The sequence below is a fragment of the Parus major genome, chromosome 18 (genome assembly GCF_001522545.3).
Source record: "Parus major isolate Abel chromosome 18, Parus_major1.1, whole genome shotgun sequence".
NCBI lineage: Eukaryota > Metazoa > Chordata > Aves > Passeriformes > Paridae > Parus > Parus major.
This window is the reverse complement of record NC_031786.1, coordinates 11222843-11243095: the sequence shown is the minus strand read 5'-3', so window position 1 is coordinate 11243095 and position 20253 is coordinate 11222843.

Here is a 20253-nt window from a genome sequence, read left to right as displayed (position 1 = left end):
AATGTTTTCCAATGGATCTAGGGCAGATTGAAGGTTCTGGTCTAAATTTATGTCTCTGAGCCATTTCAAGCAGCAGCTATTTTGGATTTTCCTCCTTGCAGCTCTGCTGGAGGTGTTGGTTGAGCCCTGTTGCACCAGGTGCCATCAAACAAACAGGAAGAGCTGTCTCTTGTTTGATATGTGTGATCTGAGCTGAGCAGATCCTGGCTTGAGAGAATTCTGTGACTCACCAGCAGCCCTGGGGACATAAGACACGTCTTACACCATTCCATGTCCACATCCACCCACATGAAGCAGCCCTTCCCAAGCTTCTGATAGCTGATCAAACCCTTTGAAAACACAGGCAAAGCAGCTGCAGAGGCTGAAACTGAGCATGTGCTCTCACTGGTCTGAGTTCTAATGGCAACAGGAATGCCCAGGAAACACACAGCAGCTCCTGGATAGCTTCAGGTGTACCCCAGCTCAGAGAACCAGGTGAAATCAAACCTCTCTGGGCCTGATGGTTGCACAACTTCATTGGTGAGAGACCCCATTGTCCTAACACATCATGACCAGGTGTGTGAGCAGCAGGTGTGTGTGGAGGGTTTCCAAAACAGGGAGTGCTTATGTTGTGCGTCTGAGACCCTCAGAGCATCCCGAGCTCCACCACAGATCTGGAGTGAAAGTTAGCATGGCTGTGCCTGCTATTAACATTTAGAGGGTAATCTCCCCTAACACCATAAATGCTAACTACTCTGGCATGCCCTTGACAGCTATAATTATCTGTAGCCCTGTAAAAAATAACAGCCATCTGGCAGAAGGTACTGCTGCTGGGAGAGGAAAAGGGAGATGGGCACCAGCAAGAGACCAAAGCAAATCCCAAAGGACAGGTTACCTCGGGGCTATTTGATTGCCTTGCAATCTTCTCCTGCCCCTCCTTTCAGCTGCTTTCAATGTCATGGGAGGAGCATCTTTCTGTTTTAGCCTTACAGTCAGCACAAGACCAATCAGAATTTATTACAGACAAGCAAGCAGAAATACTTCTGCTTCACTGGAACTGACAAACTGATAAAAAGAGCTGGCCTGGTAGAGATCAAACCCATGGGCTACAAAAGAAACCTTGCTCAGTGTATGAAAGAAGTATATTGCCCTGATAACAGTGTGTTGTAGATCATCTGGCACTTGCAAGGAATCACCTGCCTGTTCCTCAGCATCTCTGGCTCTCCTCATCATTACAGCCCTTGGGAAAAATGACATATTAAGTGAAAAGACCAACAATCCTGGAAAGGAAATGACTCCTATTATTCACAGAGCCAGAGCACTCCAGGCAGGCAAATACCAGCTCCTCCCAGGGCATCTCTTGCCTTTAACCTCGTCCATAGAGCTCTTTCCTGGGGTAAAGAAAGAATCCAACTTAGACAGGCTGTTTATTCACTGCCCTTTCTGATAAGGCTGCTGAAAAACCTGTGGAAAATGTGAGAACCAGGAAAGCAGGATAATTTTCCAACAGGATCCATCCCAAGACTCACTGCACGGCCTCACCACTGCCAGCGAACTGGAATAATGTGCTCAGCTCTGTCTGCAGTGAATTTTGGCCTTTGTTGCAACCATCCCACCTGTGGAGAGAGAGCAGAAAGATGTGGGAGAAATCCCCTGGTTGGAAAATACCTTTAAGATCATTGAGTCTAGCCATTAACCCAGCACCACCTTGTTTACTGCTGAACCAAAGCCCAAGTGGCATCTTCTGGGCACTCCAGGGATGGTGATTCCACACTTCCCTGGGCAGCCTGTTTCAATGCCTGACCATGCTTCCAGTGAAGATATTTTATGTGAAATATGTGTGCTATTGAATTCTGAAATATCCCCCACAAGTAGGTAACTTCTGCCCCACCAACACAGAGTTGTGCAGGGCCTACTCAGCCTGGCCTTGGACATTTCCAGGGTTGGGGACTCTCTTTGTAGTGATGCAAAGGCTGATGCCAAAGCAAGGGGAAAGAAACAGCAAAGCAAACCAGGCAATATGATCTCCCATATATCTATTTATCTGTAGAGATAGAAATAACCACATTATCCTATCCTATCCTATCCTATCCTATCCTATCCTATCCTATCCTATCCTATCCTATCCTATCCCATCCCATCCCATATCCTATCCCATATCCTATCCTATATCCTATCCTATCCCAAATAGGCTCGAGCATCCAGAAACTAGATAGGTTTCAGCATTTTATGGAAATGGGTTTGAGGAGTTTCCTCATCTCTTCCTGGTGTTTGTGTGCCTTTAAGCCCCCCTGTCCCAGCATTTGTCCTGGCAGCAGGAGGCAGCTCTGGAGAGGGGCAGTGAGGGCTGGGGTAGGAGCCTGGGGCTGGGTCATGTGTGGGGCTGGCTCCCTGTGCACTGGGTCAGGTGTGGGGTGCATTGGCTGATCCCCATGGGGATCGAGGCCAGGGCAGAGCTGAGGTGTACCTGGCTCCCTGCCTGCACCTCCCCAACCCTGGGGTTAACACAAAGCATGAATAGCAAAAAGGAGGAAAATGCACTTTGGACAGGGAAATGTGTGACAAAAGCTGCACATATTTCCATCAACCTAAGGCCAGGTCATAAAAATAATCACTTTCCCAGCCCAGAGGAGAAGAACAAGACCAAGGGTTTCTTTTCAGAGGAGCTGAGACAATACTGACAAAGGGCCACACAAGGTTGTGTCAGCCGAGGAGCTGGTCCTGATCTGACATCTCCCGGCTGCTCACTGACATCTGCGACCACGAGGTGCAATCCACCCCTGTGTCACCGAGCTGCAGAGCCCTCCCTGTGCTCAGTGGGCTCCGGAGTGAGCTCTGCTGCTTTCCAGCACAGGGCTGCTCCCTCCCTCTGGTGATTGTCACATCCCCTGTCCCCAGCCCTGTGCCTTCAGCAACCCCTCCCGCTCATTTGCATGCCTGGGAGCAAATGAGAGAAACTCAGCAGCTGATGACTGTGGACAATGTCCTAAAAAGTGCCAGGAGCTGGCAGCAAATCTCCCATCGTTCAGCCAAGGCTTTGGAGGTGCAGTGCTTGACAGACATTTTTACAGTTCTCCTCTGAGCAGCCGGACATGGATCCCACCCAAGCCAGCCTTAGGAACACCCTTTGGTGCAGAGCCCTTACTTATGAAGCATCTCAGGTGCATCAACCTCCTTTTGCAAGCAAAGTCACACTGTCAGCAGCAAAAATGGAGGTTTTATTGAAGTCCTGAAATGAAAGGACTTTCATTTATTGAAATGAAGGTCCTGTTCTTCCAGGTCCCCCCACTTGCAGCCCTTGGTTCCTTCCAGAAACTGGTGGCCCATACTGTAACTCCTGGAATGAAAGCCCCCAGCCTTTGCACTCCTCATCACAGCCACCTTCCAAAGCATGTGTCTGCCAGCAGAAGAAACACTTTAATGTTTGCAGTGTGAAGGAACTGTTTATTCTGGTTCTGAGTTTCTCTGGGCTGAGAGAAAGCTCTGTGCAACAAGGGATTAGAGGGTCAATTGTGTTCTTTGCTGATGTTGCCCACCATTGGCTGCCACCTGCATACATCCCACATTCACGATCTGGGGACATGGAAACAGCCACCTGCTCCTGGGGCTGGGCATCACTCTACCAGGAGCTGCTTTTGAGCAGATTTTGGGGAGACAGTTTTGCATGGGGAGAAGGGTGGGGCATGTGTCTGTGTGAGAAAGGTAGGAAAGAAGGGGAAGAGGGAGCGAAACAAGAGCAAACATGAGTTGGGATGATTTTCAAAGCCAGCAGAGGGCCTGGAAAAGGACAGGCTTTGAATTCTGCATGCTCTTTTAACTTGGCCTCTGATTTGAAGAGGCCCCCGAAGGCCTGGTAAGCCTCATTGAACTTGAAAAGCTACAAGCTTCCTTTCTTCCCCATTTGCTTTGTCTCCCCTTATCTCATTCATGTGAGATATTGCTCCCACCCTGGCCCTTGCTGGAGAGAGGAGCCAACCAAATCCCCAGTGCTGTGGAGCAGCAGCAATATCCCATGGAGCAGCAGCAATGTCACATCACACCCAGAGAGCCCCCACAAAGAGCAGGAATCATTGGCAAGGTGCTGCAGAGCTTTGGATCTGGGCTCACAGGAGGGCCTGGGCTCTCAGATCTCCTGCCAAGGGGCTGCCAAAGCCGGGCTGGGACCTCTCCTTGAGCCCTGTGCAGAGGGGAGGCTTTGGGCTCAGCTGTGCAGGGACACTTGTGCAGATGCTGAACCTGTGGCTGCTCTCTCAGTGACAACCCCACACACCAAAGGCTCTCTAAGAGCAGGGAAGGTCTCACTGGGGGTCCCAGCTCCCCCCAGCACTAATGCAGCCTCAGGGGGTACAGTCACAAACATTGCCAAGGGGAACAGGCCCAGTTGCCTGGCAATTGCACAATTGCATCCTTTCTGTGGCTCTCCTGTGGGGTTTTGCATGACTTTGCCTACTGCCACAATATCAAATCCCTGTTCCCACCTTGCTGAAGGATGGAGGCTCAGGGCACTATTTCCTGCACTCTGAGGAGCTCTTTGCATGCTGTGCCCTGTGCTGAGCCAGACATATCCAGGATCCAGAAATGACTGCATTGCATGTCCCTAAATGTGTCATGGGATTTATTAAGACCAGATCTAATTGTTACTTTCAGTGAAGACAAAGGTGCAGCCACCATTTAACACTGCTTATCTCACTGTGAAGGGGAGATAAACCCCCCAAGAGTCCCAACACACCTCAGGGAGAATATTACACTGCCACTTACAAGGAATCACTCTTGTCCATGTCATTCCTCGGTGCTGATTCTTCACAAAGGGTATTTGCAGCCAGATCTTCTCCTGCAAGCTGCAAATAAAACTGAAAACTTACAGCCAGGTGAGCCTTTCTGATGAATTTTGAGCTACGAGGCAGCTTCCTGCAGCACTTCTCCCCCTGTGGAGGCTCTTGATAAACAAGTAAAAGCTCAGATATAATGAGAAAACCTTTTGTGACATAAGGACCTCTGCATGTCAAGTAAATTCATTATATACCAGCTTGACTGGCAACCTGATGGCCTCCAAGTGTCTGATGCAATTACACTGAGATGGGGAGATTGTACAGCTGTGCTTCCCTGCTCATAAAATACAGCCAAGTAACAAAGAGGGGGTGACAAGGAACTGAGGCCTTTACACCGGGCCAGGCAAGGCCCGGTGGAGTTCGAGGGTTCATGGAACACTTTGATTTTGGAGTTCATAAGGTTCTCAATGCAGGGAGCATCCACAAGCTTTTCCTCAAAGACCTAAACCTGTGGGGATTTCTCCTGTCTGCTGTCCCTCCCCTTCCACAGGGAGATCTATTAAATACACAGAAGGGGGATGCAAAGCCCACTCCAACCATAAAAATCAGGGACAACTCTGGTAAATTCAGTATATTTACCCAAATCAATCAAGCCCAGTGGGTTTTTTCACCTGAGCCTCCATGCAGGGGACTTTCCTGCTCCCCTGCCATGGCACCACTGCCTGAACATGTGGGATAACCAAAAGAGTGGGACAACCACACAGGGAATAGTAAATTACCAAAGCCTGGAGAGAGCAGATACCCAGGGAAAGCCTATAACACACACACATATATAGCATCTCATAGTATTCTGCACATACAGGCTCAATTTAAAGCAAGACTTCCTTCCTCCAATGACTGGAAAATGAGCAACAAACTCCCACCTGTGCCACCTCCCCGGCACTTTGTTGCACTTAATTCCACTTCTGACTGAGCTGGGTGTGCCTGGTTTGTTGTGTGAACACCAATTTAGCCCTAATCCCACCTCAGTTATGGTCATGGGACACTGGGGTCTCACAGCAGCCACTGCAGTTACTTTTCTAGTCAAGAGAGGGATCCTCCAGACATTGCTGTCCACCTTGGTGGGACTTCTGAAGATTCCTACCTGGAATACAGGCCCTGGAGAGGTCAATTAACTTCTTCCCTCTTCCACTTGAGGATTGCCTGTGCCCATCAGGGCCTGGGTTGTCTTTCCAGCTCAGGTTTTTGCATTACACCTGTGGATTTACACCTGCTCACCTCAGCCAACCCCACAGCCCAGGGGCTGGGGAATGGGCTCTGTCTTCAGCTTAAGCCTTTCACTTAAACTTTTAGTTTAAACCTTTTACAAAATAGTGTGAGATAACCTGAAAATTATTTTCTGAGTGGAAAGAAACAGCTTCTGCTCAGAATATTAAACCTCTTCTTCCCAAGTGAGGCAAGCTCAGGACCTGCACTTTCCTCCCTCTGTTACAGCACTTTGAGCCCCCAGCCCTGCAGGCACCAAATGAGCCCTTGGAAGGAAAACTGCACAGGAAAAGATATTTCTCCCATATACAAGAGATTCTCTGTAATGATGCCAAGCATCAGGATGAAAAGATAGAATCCAAATTGTCTTTTCAGAGTTCCCTGTTAGGATGTCTCACAATAGTGAATGCATGAAGAGAGGTACATACTAGCATTAAATTTTAATAATTAAATATTTGATTTGTTTAATTAGTAAAATATGTAAAATTATATATAAAAATTATTTAAAATATAAAAATAATTAAATTATTTTGAATTTTTGTTGATTAACTTGGAAAAAGTAGCACGTTTTCTATTTACACCCAGATATTTGTGTTGTATATTCAATTAGATGATTACCTGAAATAATTTAGGGCACCTCCAACTCAACAGGAAATTCCAAATGAAAAAAGAAATTTCATTTTAAATGTGTATGAATTAATTGTGTTTGGCTCTGAAGGGTTGTCTGTCTTCATTATTTTAGTTTAGGCTGGATTACATTAAATTAGATTAGATTGATGGATGGGGGAGGAATGGAAGGACAATATATTCCCTTTTTAAGAGTAATATGCAAAAGAAATGGAGCCATAGGAATTTCACAAAAATATAAATCTGAATAAACTTAGACGACCACTGTGGACTCTAACCCTGAAATAGTTAGGGATTTATTTTGAGACATCTCTAATTATATCTCCACACCATATATCCATTTACAATATTTCTATAGCACAAAATCATTCCTATTGAAAGATGTCCTAGTGGATCTCTTCCTGAAAAGTTCAAAGCTTTTCCAAACAGCAGCACTTGGCAGCAAAAACCACCTTGGCTCAGGAGATATCATTGCTTTACAGACTGGTTTTTTGCCATGCCTAAATTTCAAATGATTTTTTGCTAACTCAGAAATACATCTGTCTGCTCCTACACAGAAGGGAAAAGGATTCTCTGGAGCAAGACAACACCCAGAAAGCAATTCTGAGCTCCATCAAGTAGTTTTCCAGCTCTTCAGAACAAAGTGGTTGACTTGGCTTGAAAACTCAGCCAAATAAAATCTCAGAATTTCATTCAGTTGACTACAATTGGGAGTTTATGAAAGAAAATCCATTCCTCTACCAGACCTGGGCTGTTTAGAAGCAGGAAACACCAGATGGGATTTCAAAACTTTGATATTTATTTCTGTTTTTTGCACTGTGCACACTAGAATGATCACCCTCTGTCAAGATTCATCTGAAAACCTATCTGCAATTCAAAAGGTGCTGAAAATTCAGTCCAAACCTGAATTATCAACACAGACTCAGCTTCACGATCCTTTTTTCTGATATTTAATCATGTCTGAACACCACGAAGTGCATGTCACTAAAATGGTGTAACTACACTGAATGGTGTAACTAGTCCCAGGGCAGCCTCGCCTTGGGGCTTTTGCCAGTCAGTCATAGTTTAGCAAATGCTGAGCTATTTTCTGTCCCAGTTCAGCTGTTTCCTTTGTTAGTCACTTCTTTGGGTAGATGTGGCCATGGCCTCTACTGTGAGCCAGCAATTCCATAAATTAATTACCCTCCATCATCCAAATACTGATAATCTTTCCTTCACTGAATCCAGCCAGAAGATGAGATGGCATAAAACTCAATTTATTGGCTCTGAAGCGGTTTAGGTTTTATTTTTAAAGATTATTATAAAGGCATTTTCTCTAGGAGTGACTAAGCACAGCTGTAGTTGAAGTGCTGTGGATGGTGCCTGGACACACCTGGGAGCTCAGGATGCCTTGAGCCCCTGCCCGAGCGAACATCCCCCCGCAGGCAGCGCCAGGAATGTGCAAGGGGTGGATTGCACGGAGGGCTGAGGAACCCCAGCGAGGCGATGGCAGCCCAGCACCTGCTGCAGGGAGCTCACCTCCCAGGATGCGCTGCTTCCCTCCTGAAGGAAATGCCCAGGGCAATCCAGGGCTCACAGACACCCATCCCTCCATCCCTCCATCCCTCCATCCCTCCATCCCTCCATCCCTCCATCCCTCCATCCCTCCATCCCTCCATCCCTCCNTCCATCCCTCCATCCCTCCATCCCTCCATCCCTCCATCCCTCCTGTGGGACCGCTCGGCTTTTCTCACTCCCACTCGGAGCCGTGGCTTCAAAACCTGGGCTCTTGTCTAGACAACACTTCTGAGTTATACTGTTATACTATACTCTCTGAGTCATATTGGGCAAGGACTTCTCAGAAGCTCCTTTTGAGGCAGGACCTTCTGCTCAACTGAGGAAAATCCTGCAGGATTCATGGGAATTTCTGCAGAGCAGATGGAAGGAAATGCAATGTGAATGGTCCTTAATTAAGATGTTTTGTCTACTGTAAGTCAGGCTATCTGCAAAAGTACCCGTGGAGCAGATGTGTTTGATCTTATCACACTAGGTTCTGCCACAGCCTTGATTAAGGCCAATGAATAAAAAGATCGATTTCTTGGGATGAAATGAGGGAAGGAAGGCTGACTTGAAGGGAAACACTGAGTGTTATGACTCAAATCCTGAGTTGTGTGTTGAGTCATACAACTTATAACACTACAGAAATAAAATCCATACTTTTTATTTTAATAGGATTTCTGAGACTTTCACGCTATTTGGCAGTTGTGAAGAAAGAATGAGTTTCAGTGCATAAAGCATCAGCTAGGTTTTGTTTTCCCAGTGCTCAAAACTATGTCTTCAGTGTGAAATAGTTACATTAAAAAACCATCCCTGCCCTTGGGAGATGCGTTACTTGGGAAAACCACCAGCAGAATTCAGCTGAATCCTTTTCCATGCTTGGAATCACTGAGGCTGGAAAGCATCAAGATCATCAGTTCCAACCTGTGGCCCATCACCACTTTGTCAACAAGACCAGAGCATGGAAAACCATGTCCAGTTGTTCCCGGGACTGCTCCAAGGACGGGGACTCCAACTGCATCTTTGAGGTGCTGTTGGAGCTCTCATGACCAGTAGCACAACCTCTTTCCTCTGTCTTCAGCACCAAGAAGATGTCATATCTCTGACCCTTCTCTTGCCCAAACTGAAATTACTCAATGGAATCACACTGTTTCACTCTGTGCCCCTCCTGTTCTCTGCTCCTGTCAGTGGCAATTTTGCACCCTGGCTCAAGAACTCCTTTAGGCATGCAGGAAACATGGCTGAAAACCAAAGTATCTCCTTCTTTTCAAGGAAAAATTTTGCTGATCCTACTCTGCCATTCTCACACTGCTTATTAGAATGGCTAAAAAGCTGGAGAAAATTTGGCAACCAGGAGAAAGGCTCTCAGAGCCCTGTCATGTAGTGAATCAGGAGATGAACATCACAGAGCTGAGCACCTCATAAACAGTGGAGGATGGGGAGAAGGGAAGGAGCTGGGAGCACCTTTCTGGTAATCTATAAGCCTCAGCACCCACAGGAGCATTTGCTTTGCTCTTTCAGCCTTGCAAATTTTATTCTTTTAGAGCACAAGACTGTTCTATATAGGGAGATTTGGTTATTAATAGAATTATTTATCTTCCATGTTTTATTCTTTGGGGTCCAAAGCTCCAAAGCAGGGAAACCAAACACTAAAACATCTCTGTTCTGCCAGCCAGGTTCTCTGGAGACCCCAAAAAGCTGTTGCTGATGTGTCCATCTAACACCACCAGTTATTTCTGGAAGCCCAGCACATACATAAAGTGGTGCTGTGTGTATCAATTAAACCCGATCCTGCAGACCAAGCCCAGTGTGAAACCACACAGGAAATAAAAAGTTAAGCTCCCAAACAGCTCCCACCAGTACTCCTTTGCCCCAAGCCCCTGGAGCCACAACTAATGCAGCCACCACATGCTCCAGAGAGGCTGCAGCAACTTTATCACTGCTTGTAGAGAGGCTTCACCACCTCTTGCCCTCCCCAGAGCACAGTTTGCCAGAGCTGTGAGGTCTGGAGCCAAAGGGTCCAAGTGTTGTGGGGCTGGGCTTGCAGGTGAGGTGGCAGATGGCAGAGTACCTGTGGGGGTGATTTGCTCTATATTTTTTCATATCAAATAATTCTGATTTGCATTAAAAAAGGGGAACTCAAATCTGTATATTCTGGTAGACACACAAACACCCACGTGGATGAAGGAATGGAAAACGTGAAGGGCAACTTCTTCAGACTGGAGGAATTTAAAGTAGAAGCTGATGCTGCCAAAGCAGGAAAGGAAACTGGTTTGTGCCATGAATTCAGTTCACACATACAACCCTGTTTACAGCAGACTCAGTTATGACTACTGAGAATTTGACATCAGCTCTCCATCATACAAGGACCTGTCCCTATGTTTTTTTTCAGGGGAACCCTGCTGAGGGAACAAACCCCTCCTGTGCTCAGGCCATGTGTGTCCACCTGGGGGAGGGGACAATGCTCCCAGCTGTGTCTTTTCCTCCAAGGAGAGACCTTTGCTTCTCCGAAGGGCAGCAAGTGCTGTTCCTCACTCTCATCTCCTTGACATCCACTTCATGCCCAGCAGGCAGGGAAATCTTTGTTTTCCCCCTTGGGCTGGGATCCCACGTTCAGCCCCCTACTCAACCCTCCTCAATAAAAACTGAGGTGAAACTTGCCTAAATCACCTATGGCTGACACACAACCATGCAAACTTTGGGGACATAAATTCCTGACTACACTCCAGGAGACTGAAAGTGGAAGGCAAAAGGCTGAATCCTAGTTTTTCCTCCAGCTTTGTCTCCATGATGATAACGCATCCTGGTCTCACTCCATGTCTGCATTCCTGCAACATCCTGGGGACAGGGACCAGCTCCTGTCAGCTTTTTGCCCACCAAAAATCCCTTGTCTCAGCTGGGGTCAATGGGAAGACCTGAGGCTCTGATAGGGAACAGTGAAACCCTACTCTGGGAGGCTAAACAGACAATTTAGCCTTCAGGGAGTTTGCCCATTTCTTCCCAAAATCAGGCAGAGATTTATCAAAATCTCATCAGGATAAAGACCGAACCAAAATTCAGGTGCTGAGCAATCCATTTCCTATGAGGGAAACAACTGTTTTTTCAAGTATAAGTGAAGCCAGATTTTTTACAGATGAGAGGAAACTCTTCATTTTGCAAGTTGGAATTGTTTTTTTCTTTTCAAGCAGGGAAGGGGGGAGTGAAGGAGGCAGGAAATGTAAAAGATTTTGGAAACATGAAATGAATAGGTCAAGACACATCATTTTGCTGAACCAAAGCAGGAGGCAACAGCTTGAAATTGAAATTAAATAGACCACCTGCAAGAAAAGGAGAGGAAGGAGAGATGGGGAAGAGGGGAGGGAGGGTCAGAGCTGGCATGAATATAAACCACACATTTTTTAAAAGCATCCGTCAGTGAATTATTAAAGATGCTTGTTTCAGGTTTGGACATCTTGGCAGTTGTGATGGGAAACATGCCAAAGCACATGAACAGGGCTTGAATACTTATTTTTGAATTCCTGGCAGGCACCTTTCCTCTACTCTAAAGCACCAGCTCTAGTGAGTGGTTGGAGGAAAAGCTCTCACTCCAGGACCGGAAAAGATCTCTGCTCCCACCCCCAAAGCCTGCAGTGAAGTGCTGGACGTGACAGGGGTGTTTATGCAGGGGGACGAGTGTGGATTTGAAGCATTGTAGACTCTTCTCCCCATTCTCCATTTTAGCCTGTCCAAATTGTCCATGCAAAATTCTTCTTCCTCCTGCCGGCACACACAGAGGCACTCCTGCCCTCCCAGCTGGATCCTCCTTTGGCTTGCTGAGCGCTGGCACTGAGCTCCCAGCTTCTCCTCCACTGTCCACCTCTCCTTACCTACATCTCATCAATCCTTTCTCCTTTGGGCTTTCTCAGCAGCCATCTCTCCCAGGCCTTGGGAGCATCTCCCCAGGAGCTCCTTCAGCACATCTTGTTGGAGCAGCACCATGTTAATTCCTGTCCTCCCTGACCAGATACAATAAATCCTGGAGCTCTGAGACTATGGAGCTCTGAGATAGTCTCAGAGCTCCTGCTGAAAAGCTGAGGTGCATTTCCAGTGGCCTTGGCACTCCTGCCTATCTGTCTGGACCATTGAACCCCAGGCCTAAGGCTCCACATGCTGCTTTAAATCTCATTTGAGCAAATACCCCTCCCTCATTCCCTCTACCAGTTTGATCTGCATTTTGCAATGGGGAATGAAGCAAAGCAAAGCTTGATGGAGGGTAAATTCGATCCCTCCCCACGACAAAGCAAGGGAAACCACAGACTCTGGCTTGAGAACAGTGTGGAGCAGACAGGAGAAAGTTACAGGCATGTGGGACGGAATAAATCCAAGAAATTGCCAGAATATTTGTAAATAAAATAATAACCAGTGAAGTGAAATAAGCTGACACGCGAAATGTGCATGTTGATTAAAACAGCCCTGGAGACCATTAAATGACAAAGTCACTGTTGATGCCAACAAAACTCCAACCGTAGCCCTGATGCATATTCATAACATCGGGACAAGTCCGGCTGCACTAACGAGGCGCTGGGCTTGGGAACAGCTCACATGGAGCCACGGGGAGACTGCGCGGTGCCTGACAAATTTGGGAAGGCTACAAGCGTTGAAATCTCTCTTTGTTACTTAACAAACATGGAAGTAAGGGAATGCCATACCTCTTGTTATGGAAATAGCACACAGTGCTAAGGATATATGATAAGTCTAGGAGAGAATTACAAACATTCAGGACTGATCCCTTTGAAATCTCTGGGAGTTTTGCCATTTACTTCAATGGGGGCTTTACCAAGTCCTTACAATGGACATAGTCATTTATCTGCAGGCATTGATGCAGTTGCCTTTGCCTTGGCAGCCATGCTCCTCACGGATACCTGGAAAATAAGGGGTTCGTGCTTCTGTGGGGCAGACACAGTGTCATCATCCCTTGAGTAAACGGAGTGCAGAGGTAGGTCACAGGGACAGGTGGAGGGAGGGACATCACATCATTCCCCACCAGCTCTGCTCAGCCGTTCCCTTCCACCTTGGGCAGTTCTGTGTCCTGCCAGCTGGAGTGTCCAAGGGACACCATAGCCACCAGGCAGGTGCTCGCTGTCTCCTCCAACGGGCTCAAGGGCCTGGGCCAATTTCATCCCAAACTAAGCAAAGAGTGGGCAATGGCTTTGAGATCCAGCAGGCTGTGTAAGGGCATGGGGATGAGTGTTGAAGAGATACAAACAGACAAGATCCCTGAAAGGCTCCTCTGTAAGAACACTTGGCCCTTTGAGGGCAGGGGACTGTGGTCCTTCAGCACTGGGGATTTTGTTGCAGCTGACTGAAAATGAAGTCAATTCCTCGCTGCACAGCCTGTGCCAAGGTCCTGGTGCCTCCCATCTGAGAGCAAAACCCTAAATGGAGGGACAGTCGGGCTTTACTCAATGTACTGAGACATGAAACGCCAAAAGCTCTGTTTTCAGGGATAACTTTGTGGTCCTCCATCACAGCATAACCTCACCCTAGTACGCTGCTGTTTGTACCCTTGCAAAGCTCAGTCCCTGCTATTTCATCACCAGATATGTTATATGACTTCCCTCCAAAGCCCTCATTGTAAGACTTAAATCTAATCTACCTCTAGGATTGCTTGACATGTTTAAGGTGCCCAGTTATTTACTAAAACCAAAGGGGTACCAATAAATTACAGAATTACACTAGATATTTAAGGAACTTGTCCTAAAAAACTTGCTCTGTTTCTCAGGTTAAGGTTGGTATCTCCAACTGCAGCTCTGTGGTGGAGAAAAGAACTAGAGAAGCAGGTTAATTGGGTATTATATTAATTGTAATTATTCCCTCTGACCAATCTATTACCAGGTGATTTGTTCAGACAGATATTTCTATTTCCCTTTATGACTCATTGAAAGACAGCCAGGAAAAGGAAAAAATAAATCATAAATCTGCTCTGTCACTTTAAGAAGGAGCAAGTGGGCTGAAAGCATTTAGGGAGTGGATTTTTTCTGCCTGTATTTTCCACCTCGGGAAGTCAGAGCTCCCAGTGGGGCAGGCAAGACGATGGAGAAAAAAGAGCCGAGGACTGACGACAGAAGCTGCTTATGTGAAAGAGTTTGCTGGTGGGAATAAAATGTTTCTTTTTTGCTCCAAGATGGAGATAACAGAGTCAAGGGGTCAAGTGGTGTGGGAATGTGAAAGCCCTGTGGGTAATGCAGCATGATAAAAAATGAGGGACCAGGGCACAGGACTTCACTGCCACAATAGACCAACTGGCAATTCAGAAAAGCTCAGATCTTGTCTGTATTTAAATATTGACTGAATCTCACTCCATTACCTCCAAAAGGTATGCAGATACCCCCAGCCCACTGTGGTATCCTCAGGGGCATCTCCTGTGTTTGATGAAGTTTGATGAAGTTTGATGAAGGGAGGAGACTCGTTCTTTCTCATCCATCAATCTTCTAGTCACATTCACAATTAATGGAGCTCTTTAGCTGCCCAGGAGTGACCAGCACGCAGGAACTGACCTGAGACCTGCACAGTCCTGCATGGCAGCAAGGGAAGAGACTGGACTAGGAGGGAGGGGTGCTCAGAGCTCTCCTAGCATGGCCTGGGGCTGTGGACACAGAAACCCACTGAGAATCCACATCCCTCCCTGCCCTGGATTTGGGCACAGGGTTGCATTGCAGATGCACTGGCAAAAAAGTGAAGCCAAGCTGGATCCCAGTCAGAGTGGAGGGTGGGGAGAGGAGGGTGAAACCAGCCAGGAGCTGTGGGAGTCCATAGCAGGGAGAAAGTTATATAGAAATAAACCCTGTGTGGGTTTTTTACTTTCTCCCTTTTTGCCTGACTCAGTTTGCTTAGCAGGGCTCCACCAAAACTGCCTCCTCCTCCCCCTGCCTTTCCAAACACAGGGAAATTTCCAGTTCTGAATTACTGCTCTGGCATGACATGAAGAAACCCATTAGTCCCAGTCACCCATGAGGAGCAGAAATGTCTCAGGGCTCCCACACACCTCTGCTTTACTGTCTTGCAAAGTGCTGCAGATGCTGATCAATGTTAATCACTTCTGGTCTCTGGGATTACCTGAATTGCAGCCACAGGCTGGGACCTGCCACTGCTTTAGGCAAACCAGGCAGAGAGGGAGGTATGGGGAGCTGGGTCTTCCAGGAAGATGTTGGTGAATACCATGTCCTTTTCCATGGGTTAGCAAGGACCACCCCTCGCGTGGTCTTTATCTGGGCTGTGGCACAGTGGTGAGGAGCACCTTCACCTGCATGGGCTTCTTCTCATGACATGCTGGACCTGCAGGAAAGGATCTCTGCATTTCACAGTAGGGAAACTGAGGCACAGAAGTGTTAAATTGCTGAAGTCACAGGGCAAATCAGAGGGGAAAACTCAGGAGCTGAGCCTGCCTTCCCTCCTCCTTCTTTTCCAATTCATGTCCCCCATGGCTGTGGATTCATTTGCACCACTGTGATGGGTCTCCAAATTTACTTAATGGAGAAACCATCTCCTGAATGCAGGCATAAAGTCACCCAGAGATGCTCTCAGAAAGAAGCACTAAAGCCACAGTGGCATTTTTGCAGGTGGCTGGCAACCCTCCCACCACCATGTGTCAGCAATAGTTTGATCAGCTGCCCCATGTAATTTTTAGGGCTTGCTGTGCTCACCAGAATGGAAAACATGAGGCTGGTGCCAAGACTGGTGTTTAAATAAAGTGTCTCCTGCCATCAGACATCTGTCCAGCTGTGGCTGTGCTGTGCAGTCTGTAAACTACAGCAGCTTCCCTGACTTATTGTTGCCAGATTAACAGCATGGGAATGTTATCTGTTTAATTCTCTGTGGTATGGAACCAGGAGGGAGTGTGGATCAGGCTAACAAAGCAAGCTTGCTCCACAAACCCTACTCCAACTCCTTTTATTAAAAGAAGTGGGATGTGCCCTCAGCTGCCTTCCCTGGCCTTTCTCATTAGGAACTACTGGACAGTGCTGACCATGTAGAAGAGGAAAGCCATAAAAATAAAAATAATAATAATAATAATAATAATAATAATAATAATAATAATAATAATAATAATAATAATAATAATAATAATAGAAAAGAGTCAAGGTGTCAGATAGGCATTGCATTGCAAGCAAAAAATGTGAACAAATTTCCTTTACAGATAGTGAGGAGAAGGGAGGATAAAGCATAAAGGAAGTATAAGCTTAGGGTACTACGAAATTCAGTGTGTGTTCAGTGCTTCATCCACATTCCAGAGAGAAAAGGAGTGGGACCAACCCACAGCTGAACTACAGGTCCTGTGCTGAGCTTGCCTTAGGTATCAAGTGTCAACTTTTACTTACTAAGTACAGCAACTCCTTTTAAATCTGCAGCAACACTGTAAAATACATTCCCTGTTTCCAGAAATGTCCCTGGAGACCAAAGGCAGGGGAGAAGTGACAGAGAGGGGTTTTGCTTACAGTCACACATCAGCTCTGCCCAGACCAGTGCCTCCATCTCGTGATCTCCTGATCTAATGGGTCATTCCCTCCTCTGAGGGGACTTGGCAGCACGGTCACCTCCTCAGCCTGCCCTGTTCTTGCAAACCAGAGTGCCCAGTTCATGCCCTGCCCTGCTCTGCAAACCCATCTCAGCTTCTCCTGTGATTCCTGCTGCTCCCATGCCAAAATGGGCCACAAAAACACCCCTAACATAAAAATACTTCTTACCAGAGAACCAAAGGGAAGACCTGGTCCTGCCCTCCCATCTCCCACATGGGTCAGTAGCCTGAGCTTCAGACAACACAAGTCTAGTTACCTGACAGCTGATGGAAACCCGTGAAAAAATCCACAAGGAAAACCTCACATGTGCCTTGGCTGTGGTAGGACTCTGGCCTTAGCATTGCCATGTGCTCCCCACAGCCAAGGGGGAACACGGGGGTGTTGCTGGGGCTGCACTGTTCAGGTTTGGCAGCAAATCTGGCACAGGACACAAATCTCCCACATTTGTGACCCCAGAGTTAGGTCAAAGCAGCTGTTTTGGGGTCTGTGTTTGAAATGGATATGACTTAAAAATAACTCTCTTCTTTTCTGTTTTGCAAGAAGGTTTTAGCCTTGAATCTGCCCAGTGCTCTGCTCTAAACCCCATGACTGTGTGACATGGACACAGCAAATATTTATAACAGCTTTGCTACTAAACCCAGTCCTGAATCAGAGAATCCTGGACTGGTTTGGGTTGGGAGTGACCTTATAGCTCATCCAGTGCCACCCCTGCCATGGCAGGGACACCTTCCCCTGTCCCAGGCTGCTCCAACCCCAATGTCCAGCCTGGCCTTGGGCACTGCCAGGGATCCAGGGGCTGCCCCAGCTGCTCTGGGCACCCTGTGCCAGCCCTGCCCACCCTCACAGGGAATGATTCCTTCCCAATAACCCACCCTGCCAGGAACAATTCCTTCCCAATATCCCATCCAGCCCTGCCCTCTGGCAGTGGGAAGCCATTCCTGTGTCCTGTCACTCCAGGTGTTGTCCCAAATCCCTCTCCAGCTCTCCTGGAGCTCCTTTAGGCCCAGGCAGGGGCTCTGAGCTCTTTCTCGAGCCTTCTCTTCCCCAGGTGAACACCCCCAGCTCTGGCAGCCTGGCTCCAGAGCAGAGGGGCTCTGCTGGACTGGCTCTTGCTCTATGCTGCCTGTGTTGGGTGCCCTGGGGCTGGACACAGTGGCCATGGGCCTTTGCTTCTCGTTCGCCCACCTGCACCACCCCATCCCTATTTTCCTTACTTTGTGTTGCAGCTGCCAAGGTCAAGGATGGACATGATGAACAGAACTGTAACCACTGACTCAACACCTGCTCTGGAAGATAGAGGGATGCTGCCTGAGCCCTCAGGGTGTTTCTGGAATAGTAGATCATGGTGAAGTCTCAAGATGAGGTAAAACTTAATTAAAATAATCTTTCTCCATAGGAGAGCCTGATCCAGCATTTGTTTATGGGATAAATAACCTTTACCTCCAGATTGCCAGTAAGAATTTATCTCCAGTTGGGAGTGATGGAAAGTCAATGTCTGCTGGACAGAGGCTGTTCAGCCTCCATCCTCAGAGATTTTAAAGTCTAGACTGGATGAAGGTGTAAGTAATCTGATCTGACCTCTGGGCTGGCCCTACTTTGAGCAGGTGTTGGACCAGAGGCCTCCTAAAAATCCTTTCTGCCTGAATGATCCTATGATCCTAATGCCAACATCTTCCCAAGTTAACAGAGAATGACATTGGCCTCTGCAAAATGGAAGTAACCAATTGAGAAAGATGGACATTTTCCAACCTAATACTTTTCAAAATAAAAAACATGGGAATTTTTTTGAAAGAGCAGAAACAATATCAGGGACAATGCCCAGTGATACCCATTGGTGTCCTAGAAAGAAATCAGGAGTAGGTTCATCTGGGCTGGCAGGTCCTTGTAGAGCCTCCTGGCTCAGAGACAGCAGTGCTGGGCATCAGGCTCAGCTCTCTCTGTCAACATTGATTTTAACATTTTAATTGTCCAGGTCCACAAGCAAGGCTGGCAGAACACTCAGCCATCATTTCACCTCTGCAGCAGCAGCTGGGGACACCTGGTTCAGATATGGTTCAAAGATGGTTCAGACATGGTTCAAACCTGGTTCAGCCTGGGTTCAAGCCCCAGCCACCAGCTCCAGCCTTTTTCAGGGAGGTGGCTCTTTCCTGGCACTGTCCTGATTCTGTGGGAGGCACTGAGCACTGCCTTGCAGAGAGGGCATTTCTGCATGGTGGCTGGAATTTCCCCATGGGACATGAAAACCTGCCCAGCTCATGTGGGCTGAACTCAGAGACAGTGGTGAATGCACTCAGGTCACTGATGGAAGAGTTGCATGTTGTGTACCAGCCAGACTGACAACATTCCCATGAAACATCTGACCAACAGAAGTCAACAAAGCAAAACCCCCATTATTAACAGAGAACAGCAATGCTGGGCTTCAATAATTGATGCACCAAAAGCATACAAAAGAACCTCCAATGATACATTATTAAAACCAGCTATTTGTAAGGTGCTGTGAAAACAAATGTAGAGAGGGGAGCTGAGAGGGAGCCTGAGGAAAGTGATGGTGAGGCAGAAAAGGAAAGCAAAGGCAGCAGAGGGGGAGCAGTCTGTCCCACACCCCGCCTGGGGTCTCACCTGAAGGACACCCAAACCCACATCTAGTGCCTGTGGGGATGGCCCTCAATGTGGCACAAGCAAAAGCTCTGTCTTGATTCAGCCAAATTAATTTAACAGTCCTACATATTCAGGAATGGGGGGTGTGGTTTGTCCCTCCCCACTGACTGATGAGGGAACCTGGGGGTTATTTTGCTTTTTACTTTATGTCCTAACTTAAGGAGGGGCTAAATTCAGACTTCTGATCCAGCTTTTTTGATGAATTTACTTGCTAAGCCCCCAAATTAACACACACCCTTCAGAAAACCCACCAAGACCATGAGGGTGTGACACTGGGGACAGCTGGAGGACATCCATGGCAAGTCCTGAAGGAACACTTGAGGTGCTTCTGGGATTTTCCACTGAAGGATCTCTCTGTCAAAATGCAGATTCATTTATGTCAAAACAATTTGTGGAAAATAGTTTATTTTGATAAATTTCTTCTTCTCAAGCTTCTTTGAAAGAAAATTGTGCAGTCATCTTTCTGACATGCTCAGGTTGAAACACCTGGCTATTTAGGGCCAAACCAAGTTTTCCACTCTAACAGAGTCTCCTTTGGACAAGTGATGTCATATGAAACCAGCTACAAAGACCTCATTCAGGGAACTTTCTGGCCCCGGACGAACTAATGGGGATAAGGGAACAGAGGGATATTTTGTGTTGACAAAATAAGCACTTTCTTCCTTGAAAGTTGGCTGTATCATTTATTTAAGCATAGTCAATATTTAATGGAGTGCTAACATGCACATTAAATGTATTGTGAGTACTCCTGGCCTGACGTCCTCAGCTGCACAGCAGTAGGAGCAACTCTGGAGTAATCCACGGCAGCAGTTACATCAACTCCAAGCTGCTACACCTGGGAAATCTCTTAGGAACATCCTGAA